This window comes from Myzus persicae, unplaced genomic scaffold (genome assembly GCF_001856785.1).
Source record: "Myzus persicae strain clone G006 unplaced genomic scaffold, MPER_G0061.0, whole genome shotgun sequence".
NCBI lineage: Eukaryota > Metazoa > Arthropoda > Insecta > Hemiptera > Aphididae > Myzus > Myzus persicae.
The window spans coordinates 21357-29716 of record NW_019100640.1 but is presented as its reverse complement, the minus strand read 5'-3'; the positions used below and the strand labels follow the sequence as shown (position 1 = coordinate 29716).

At 28.5% G+C, this 8360-nt stretch overlaps 1 pseudogene; it reads left to right on the top strand.

The window, feature by feature from the left end:
* Window positions 1-1668: 1668 nt before the first annotated feature.
* LOC111038453 lies at window positions 1669-2105 on the top strand (annotated as a pseudogene).
* The last annotated feature ends 6255 nt before the right edge of the window (window positions 2106-8360 follow it).

The window sequence follows — 8360 nt, the reverse complement described above, 5'->3', positions numbered from 1 at the left end:
AAATAAATAAACTTAACAAAATTAATTTGTCATTTTAATACAATTTTTAATTTTAAAGTTTTAAAATTTTCATACAAAACCATTAAAAAAATGTTTTATTACCCCCCTTCCCCTCCCTCAGTAAACTATCACTAGTGAAAATTTACCCTCGAATAATTTACCGGGAGGTAAACATTCTCTGGTGGAATTGTACCCCCCGGTAAATTATCCCTAGCGAAATTTTATCGGGAGGTAAAATTACTCTAGAGAATATTTACCTCCCAGTTAAATATTCAGGGGGGTAAAATTTCACGAGGGAATATTAACCGGGGGTAAAATTTCACTAGGGATAATTTACCGTGGGGGGGGTACAATTTCACGGGGGTAAATAATCCCGGTTACACCGGCACTAAAGGGAAAAACCGCGAGATCGAGAATAACTGTGATGCGGGAAGCAGTTACATAACGTACCGCCCGCGCCACCGCGCCCAACGCGTAGCTTACTTTTCATTAAACGGTAATATTACTGACGATTACAGCGCAGCGCACTAGGCCGAGACCTAATAAAACTATATTTGGAACTCGTCTTCGGCTGACCCAAATTTACGGGATAGTAGATATCTCCATACGTATTTTTAAATGTGCTTATAATATAGTTTGTTCGTTTATTGTGTGCGTCAAAGTAATCGACGGTTATATTTGATTAATAATAGTATATTCCTCATGTAAAATACATTTCTAAATCCAGAATTGTGAGTTAGTTTTGAAGCTTAGTCGTTCAATAAGTAACAATCGATAATTAATCCATAATTTGTACAAAATTTCAAATTTAATAGTTTAAAAATATTATTTTTTCTTAGTAACAAGATAGAAAAAAACTTATACAATATCGTAATCTTAATGAGGGACATTATTTATTCAACATTAAAAAACAAAAATCATAGAAAATTATAGGTACAGTTTTTTTTTAATTTGTATTTTTTTTTAAAGAGAAAGAAACAGCACTTAGCACATTTTTAAGCACTTATTTAGAAATATAGGTACCATTTTAACTACACCACTTTTAAACTGCTTTGAATAATTTAAAAAAAAAGTTAAAAGAACATTTTGGAAAACGATTTTTTGTGCAAAAAGCATTGTATTGTATTTTTGCAATAGGTGCCTATCATATAACATCTTACCTATCTTATTACATTTATTTTAACAAAATGCGGGAAAGTGGATGTTGCTCTGTTGTACATTAGATGTCTAGGAGGTTGCTGCAACGGATAGTATTAAATTTGAATTCAATGATATATTGATATCATATCATTGTATACGAAAAACGATTCTGAGCGGGACGGTATGTCAGTCTAGGATATTTTGTTATGTTATAATTGATTATTAATATGGTAGCTGGTAAGTTAGATTAATATTATTCTTAAATTATCAGTGACGCAGGAAAAATATTAAACATACCAATGTAAAATTGGGCTGTTTTGTTTTGGTGTGGCCACCAGATACCAGTGTTTATTAAAGTGCTTATAATATTGTTTGTTTCTTTTATTGTGTACGTCGAAATGATCGGCGTATACGACGTATCTTTTAAGTGTTTTGTCATATCGTATTCATATATCATAAATATTATTATCGTTGTTAGGTATATTATGAACAAAAAATTATGTTGATGGGTATTTTTTGTTATGACTTATGGACTACGTTAGTTCATGGTTGAATGATTTTTTGACGGCTCAACCACTACCTGTTACATACCTTCGTGCACTTGACGTAGCTACACAAGATCCAATAGAGATGGCACAAAAAATAGTTGATTTGGGATTTAAACGCTTAATAACTAGTGGTAGAAGTCCCGTAGCATTTGATGGAGAATATTTGATTAAAGTTTTCATCGAAACCATGAAAGGTCGTCTAACTATAATGCTTGGAGCTGGTATTCAAGGTGAAAATCTTAGATATCCTGGTCACTTTATCCGTAAGTGAATTTCATGGATCAGCAAGTCTTGAAAAAATATAAAAATAGTAATATGTTGTACAAAAGTGCATTCAATTTATAAAAAAGCCCCCATTTATGTTACGGACCGTGATACTGTAAAAAAAAATTAATTAAAAATTATAAAAATTATTTAAAACTAGGATATAAAATAAGGTATACGCAACTAAAAAATATGTCACAAATAGTTTTGTATCTAGTTACTCACCATTTAAAAGCCTTTGAGTTTAAAGTAGATAATTAAGTATAAGTATTTATTTTGTTGCTCGATCAAAGAGAGTACCTATGTCAATTATTTTTAAACCAAGTTATTTTCATAGTCAATAATTGATTATTTTAAATTCCTACATTTATTTTTATATCAATCCAAAGAGAAAAATTATTAAAATCGTCTCAATGCTCGTATGTATAATTTAGTTTGTCCCAAAAATGCATTCATGGTATTTGGTGAGTTGTATGCAGATGTACAATTTCATTTTAAAAAATAGATTTTATTTCTTGTTGTAACAATATAATAATAATTTATAATTTATACTTTCAAAGTAAAATTGTAGATTGATGGTCAGATTTATTATGCAAATGATATTTCCATGGCTCGAATAAGAAAAAAGGCATGTGAAAAATGTTTGAGATAATTATGTTGGTTAAACAATTAAACGAACTATTTGGCACAGGGTTCAAAGTACTGGGCCCAACCCATTAAAACCCACCGGGTTTTAATGGGTTGGGCCCAGTAAAAAAACCCAGTAAAAAACCCAGAAAAAAACCAAAAAAAAAATAAATAACAAACTTCAAACTGCATATTTTTTTTTTATTATATTTTAGTAACAATAAACAATATGAATTAAGTAATAATAATAAAATGAATAAGTAATAACTTTTTAATGTTTACTGGTGAATGATAATAAACTAAATAAACAAATTAACAAATAACAAATTAACTGTGTAATATTATATAAATTATAAGTAGGTAGGTATACCAAAATTATTTATATTAGGACTAATTAGGTACTTTATAAGTTTCTCAAATATAATAGTTTATCGTTATAACTTATAAGTAATAAGTAATATTTAATTTTAAATAAGCAATAGGTATATGTTTAAGTATTAATGTTTAGTCTTTACTCTTTAGTCTTTTGTTATTTGGTTTTGACTTTTGGTACAACTTAAGCTGCGATAAACTTTAACAAGTTTTTGTGCTTTATCTGCACCTAAACGATTTCTTAAATCACTCCATACAAGTCCATATGTGGAAAATATTCTTTCAATGGAAGCAGATGAAGCTGGGCAAGAATGTAAAGATATCAAAAACTTGCAAAAGTCATTAGGAACATTTTCAATTTTATCACATTTTTTTTCCATTATACGCCACCATTGTATAGTTTTAAATTCTTTTAAAATGTTTGAGTTGAACATAGTTTTAGGAAAATAAGATTCATCTTGAATTTTAAAAGCCATAACTGCAGGTAAGAAATGAGGATACATTGAAATTATCCAATCTTCTGCAACAGATTCTTCTTCTGACGTTAATGCATTTTGAAAAATATATTGTGGGTCCAGCATATATGCAAGAAGATGATATGGTTCAATGGCTTGTTTATATCGTTTTATAAAACAGTCTTTGTAAGGTAGTAAATTTTCATTTAATAACAATTTTTTCCAGACATCTACCGAATCAGATATAGATGTGCTGTCACTTTGGAATCTGTCTAATGCATTTGAAACAGATATAAGTTGGTCTTGTAAGTTGAGTGCTTCTCTATAAATTCCAACGTTATTTAATATTTTTTCAATATTATTATCAAAATCATCATTGTCAGTAGAAATTTGACGGTATAAATGGTAATTTGAAACAAATGTTCTAACACATGCAGAATGAGAACTCCATCTCGTTTCATTTGGAATTTGTGGCATGAGCCCTTTCTTTTCTCTGAGCCATCCATGCGCTTGATGCACATTTCTGAAATATTTTTGTACTTCTACAATATGTTTCATAACCGTTTTTGGAGTTACTTCTTTTTCAATCAAATTCACATAATGTGCAGAGCAACCATAAATAACTAAATCCGGATATTTTTCTTGAAGCAATTGTTTCATTCTTTTCATTTTATTTTCATTGTCTGTAACTATAGCAAATACATCTTTTTTAAGTTCTTCTTTACATTTATTTATCATCTTTATAACATGTTCTGCACAAAATGCTGCTGTTTTTTTAATTGAACCAGTATCTAAAGCATCATAAAGGAAACAATTCGTTCCTGTGTGTAAGCTAGTAGCAAGTATAGGATCATTTTTTACATTAGACCATCCATCTAAAATAAGTGTTAAAGAACAATTTTGCAATTGGGTTATTAATTCTTCGTTCACTTTAATACATGCAGCATCTAGAAGTTTTCCACTTATTTGATATGGCGATGGTGGAGTATAACCTGGGCGTAAAGCTGTAATCATTGTCTTAAAGTGCTGATTATCGGCAGCATTAAATGCCAAATTTGAAGAAAAAAAGAAATTACCAACTAATAAATCTAATTTTTCTTTTTGACTTTGAGTGGTTGTTATTGTAAAATCAGTCACTGATGTCTGTAGTTTTCTCTTACTGGATATAGGTATAGGAGTACTTGTTCTTGTTGATCCTGAAATGTTCGCAAACAATGACGTTGGTGACTGCGATAGTCCTACAACTCCTACTTCTGAAATATCTGTCAAGGAAACAGAACTCAAAGAACTTGTTGGTCTATCAATAGACATAGGGCTATTCACAAATACAAAATCATCATCAACAGTTTCACTATCATTTTGAATTGAATTGTATGCTTGTCTTTCAGCTGATTAAAAATTAAAAAAAAAAAAAAAATTGTAAATACTTGCAAGTTTTAAAAAATAACAATATATTAAATAAGTAAGAACAGGTAGTAGGTACATACTTCGGATTTGGTTCTGTGGATATTTCAGACATTTATTTAAATGCCCACGAATTCTTTCAATTTTGGCACTGATTAACTCATTACAATGTTTACATTTGCATTTTGAGTCATTGTCGATTTTTAAAACTTCCGACCACTCTAATGCAATTTTACGTCCTTTCGACATGACGAATCAAGTGCGTGTAATAAAGTAATAAAACGAAACTACAATAAATTGGTCAATTTATGATTGAAATCACAGAATAATTTATTGAAAAACTCAAGACAATTTGAGTCAATATTCAAAAATTAAAAGTGAAAATAATTTAATAATATTGTTATCACGTATCAGTTATAACTTATAACGGAACTAATTCAATCACGTTGAGGGCCGTTCTCCGGCAAATGATAACAACCAATTTTTACATTTTACTCCGAAAGTCGAGAGTGACCAACCGTAGAATAAATATGGGAATATAATAATACATTATTATTATATAATATTAAATTTGTATTTATAAAAACTATTTAAAATGGTACATTTATGTTTTGTGGGTTAGGTTTGTAGGGAACTTCCCTTTAAAAAAGTGTCAGGAAACGGCATTCATTTTAAAATTTTTAAAACCCGTTTAAACCCATTAAAACCCATTTAAACCCATTAAAACCCATTAAAACCCATTAAAACCCATTTAAACCCAACCGGGTCGGGTTTTTTTAAAAAACCCGTGGGTTTTTTAAACCCTGATTTGGCAGGTTAAAAGTGTTAATCAAGTTAACTTTTAATATTGATTATATAGTGTATACATGTATATAAATACTGTCATATATTTAATTCGAAGAAAAAGAAAAGCTCTCATGGACATAAAGATGGAAAATGGAGAAAATGATACACAAAGATTGTCACCACTGAATGAATTCCTATGGGGACAATATGCTAAAACAGTTATGCAGACATGCAGTACTTCATAAACTAACCTAAAAATTATAGAATGATTCAACATCGTAAAATAATATATTACATTTATTATATATATATAATATTTATTTTGTTGCTCGATCAAAGAGAGTATGTCAATTATTTTTAACTTTTATACTTAATGTTTACTACTCAAATATACATCATAAATTTAAAAAAAATTATAATTTACAATGCAGTAGAAGATTTTAGTAGTAGTAGGTAGTGTAGTTTATTGTAGTAGTAGAGTTTTTACCCCTTTAAGCAGTGCTTGTGATGGGGTAAAAGAGTTATTATTAGGGCAGAGAACTTGTACCATTTGCATGATTGTTTAGAACTATCACAGAAATAGCTGAGTAAGAAATAAGTACGTTTCATGCTGAAACAAAGCAAGTTTTAAAATTGTATTTTGCATAATAAATGCATGTTTCGAGTTTTTTGGGGTTTTAGTGCATATTTCTTCGATTGTATACGCGTTAAGATGCATATTTTCAATTATTTATCATTTTATCAATATTTTTAAGGTTGACGTTTTTATTAATTTAAATATTTAATATAGAACTAAAATAATGTTGAATTTAAAATTATTTTAGATTGTGATCATATTAATATGATTGTTGACTGTCCCCACACACGTTTTTCCTAGAGATACGTCTCGAAGATTGCCGACTACCATTTATTTTCTGGTTATAAATTTTAGTTATTGTTCACGGCATAAGATAATATTAACAAGGGCCACGGAGATGTCGGTCGCAGACATCAAAATTTAAATAAAATATAGGTACATATTCATACATATTTTATTTATATTTTATATTCATATTTATTTTTTATTATTTGTATATTCGCCCAAATAATCTAATTTTTTAATGCATTATAATATGCATAATAATTTTAAAATGCATATTATTAAAACATGTTTTTTACATTTTAGTGCATAGGTAATTGATGATTTTTTAGAGCCATAAGTCCTCTGCCCAATAGTTATTATAGGTACATACATTTTAGATTTTCTACAATATAATATAATGAAATTCAAAACTTAAATTTAAAGTTTGCTAAACAGTCAGTTAACAATAAAATTCTTATTCATTATATAATTAGATTTTTTATTTGCATCATTGAAAATACTTTGTTTAAGATACAAATGCATTGCATTAAAATTTGATAGACCTAAATAATTCAAGAAACGTTTACCAATATTTTTTTTTGTATATTCAACTTGTAGATCATACACTCTACATTCAAGTTTATTGATATTTTTAAGACTGATATTTTTAGAAACGCTTAATATGGCCAATGGTTTATAGGTACAAAAATCTGATCAGCAAAACCTTTTATTCAGTTGGAAACTGAGGAGCCTTTTAAATCATACTTATACAGACAGATTCTTACAGCTTGGTTTTGTTGTGTTATAGCCTCATAGCATTGTCAAACAACTCCCCTATACTATTAAACTATATTGCAAAATTGATTTGTATAATAAGTTATAGATAGCACACATAATGTCTTTAGACAGTATTTTTTTTAGTGTATATAATTTAAAAATAAAAGATATTAGACTCATAACCAAACCCGTTACATGTATATTCCATCGTAAATCACCGTAAATAACAGTAAATGATTAAACTTAACTATTGTTACTAGAATTATTTTTTGATAGTTACAACTAGCTAAGAAGACATTTTTTGAATCACAGGAGTGTATAACAATTCCGTCTATTGGTGCATAATTATTTATTACAGAAAATGCAATAAATACACCTTTACCTATCTTTTACACTTTACTTTCTCCACTATCTAAATTTTTGGTGCCATTTAAGTGGGACAAAAAATGTCAAGTATTAAATATGGTCTCCATGCGTATTAAAAAAATTCAAAAATCAGAATTTTAATATATGTATAATTTAAGCATAAATAGGGTAAGCATACCAAGCAAGCTTAAAAAATCACCTTTCATGTATATATTATATAGGTAACAAAAGTTGGGTTTAGCTTCAACGGATAAACTTACTCAATAATCACTTGTATTATAGCTTATCAGTCTATCATCTCTTAGATTAATTATCAATTTAATATAATATATATTTTTAATTATAATTTTTAGTGTTCCCAAAAATCCATAAACGGGTCAAAGATATTGGAACTATTTCTTCACGTCAGTTTAAAAGGCGTATAAGAAATAAAATACAATTATTAAATAATAGTCTACCGATTGCCACTAATTTTAAAATTCAGTCATCATCTCAGGTATGTTAAATATTAATACTACAATTAGAAGAAAATAAGTTTGTTCAACTTTTTATTATATTTTTTTAGTTGAATTCAATTTTAAAATTCCCTACTAAAGAGCTTCATCCAACCATTACTAACAACAACTGCATTTATATTGAACCATGTGATTCCAATACAACACTGAACCTTACTAATGAATTTCATACTTGTATTGTAAGTATAACTTATATTTTTTTGTTTCATTGTATACATAAGCGCAACTAGTAGATGGCTGTTGTGGGGCTTAGCCCCCCCCCCCC